Source organism: Magnolia sinica, chromosome 11 (genome assembly GCF_029962835.1).
Source record: "Magnolia sinica isolate HGM2019 chromosome 11, MsV1, whole genome shotgun sequence".
Lineage (NCBI taxonomy): Eukaryota > Viridiplantae > Streptophyta > Magnoliopsida > Magnoliales > Magnoliaceae > Magnolia > Magnolia sinica.
In genome coordinates this window covers 3,147,277-3,149,326 of record NC_080583.1, presented here as the reverse complement: position 1 = coordinate 3,149,326, position 2,050 = coordinate 3,147,277, and positions in this window count along the sequence as shown.

Genomic DNA, 2,050 nt, shown 5'->3' with positions numbered 1-2,050 from the left:
ATAAAGCAGTTCAATTAGCGGGTAGGGCAGAAACACAACTTGCAAGAGCTCCTACTCGTCCATATCCTTCAACTCGACCTCCCATGACGGGTCCCACACATGATCTAGTGCTGCCACGAGGAAAAGACCTAGTACCTCAACTTCCTACAATTGCAAACCGTGATACGGGGAGCGGCTCATCCAGACCTCAACGTACAACACCCACAACAATGGGTCCGAATAGGATTCAAAATCCTTATGCTCGGTGAAGGTCGAACAATTGTTACCGCTGTGGCCAACCAGGCCACTTATCAAACACTTGTCCTCAATGTCCCGCAGTACACTTGACTATAAACGAAGGGACACTGAAGATGAGGCCGCAGAAGAAGACCATCGCTTTGATGAACATGAACAAACCACTGAAGAAATATCAGGTGGCGATGAAGTGACGGACGAGGATCGTGGCGAATTTCTAGTTGTGAGGTGATTACTATATGCCCCACGAAAGGAATTACATCCACAACGACACAATATATTTTGTACTCGATGCACCGTCAACGGAAATGTCTGTGATGTGATCATAGACAGTGGTAGTAGCGAGAACATAGTCTCGAGGGTGATGGTAGACAAGTTGCGGCTACCAATGATGAAACATCCTTCCCCGTACTCAATTGGCTGGATAAAAAAGGTGAATGAGACCAAGGTAACTAAACAATGTACTATCTCGTTTTCAATTGACAAAATTTATAAGGATCAAATACTTTGTGACATGGTTGCTATGGAAGCTTATCATATGTTACTCAGTTGACCCTGACAGTCGGACCGTGATGCGACCCATCGGGGACGAGATAATGTCTACGTATTCGTCAAGGATAGTTGAAAAATTATCCTTGCCCTTATAGCACCAGAGAACCACCTTGAAGCCTCTAAAGTAGAGAGGAGTTCCCTCTTGACCATTCGGGATTTCTTGGAGGAATTTAAGGAAACCAGCGAGGTATAAGCTGTAGTGGTGAAGGGCGAGGAAGAGGAACCCTCAAACATTCTTCCAAGTTTAAGACTGTTGCTAAACGAATTCAAAGAAGTCTGGCCTGAGGATTTACCTAATGGATTGCCCCCCATGAGGGACATCCAACATCACATAGACCTCGTCCCTGGGGCTAACCTACCTAATCGCCCTCATTATCGGATGAGTCCGAAAGAGTATGAGATACTTCAGGGGCAAGTGGAGGAATTGATCCGTAAGGGTCTCTTGAGAGAGAGCATGAGCCCATGTGCCGTACCAGCATTATTAACGCCAAAAAAGGTGGAAGCTGATGCATGTGTGTCGACAGCCGGGCAATCAACAAAATTACCATCAAATATCAGTTCTCAATACCACGGTTAGACGACATGCTCGATATGTTAGAAGGGGCTAAGGTGTTCTCTAAACTAGATCTAAGAAGCGGGTACCATCAGATTCGTATTTGACCCGGTGATGAGTGGAAAACAGCATTCATGACCAAGGAAGGATTGTATGAGTGGCTGGTTATGCCCTTCGGCCTATCGAACGCACCAAGTACTTTTATGCGTTTGATGAATCAAGTTATAAAACCTTTCACTGGCCAATTTATGGTACTATATTTTAATGACATATTGATATATAGCTAGGATGAGGTGAAGCATAGGAAATATCTCAGGCAAGTGCTGCAGGTCCTACAAATTAACAAGTTGTACCTCAATTTGAAGAAGTGTAGTTTTTTAACTGATAACCTGTTGTTTTTAGGATTTGTTGTAACGTCTACAGGCATTCGTGTGGATGATGAAAATGTGTGAGTTATTAGGGAATAGCCGATCCCGACAAACATTCATGAGGTGAGGAGTTTTCACCGGTTGACGACTTTCTATCGTCGATTTGTGCGAGATTTTAGCACCATAGTCGCACCTATAACAAATTGCATGAAAAAAGGACCGTTTCAGTGGACCGATAAAGCTGACAAGAGCTTTCATGAGATCAAGCATCATTTGTCTACAACACCAGTCTTGGTGCTTCCTAATTTCAATAAATTATTTGAGGTTAAGTGTGATGCTTCAT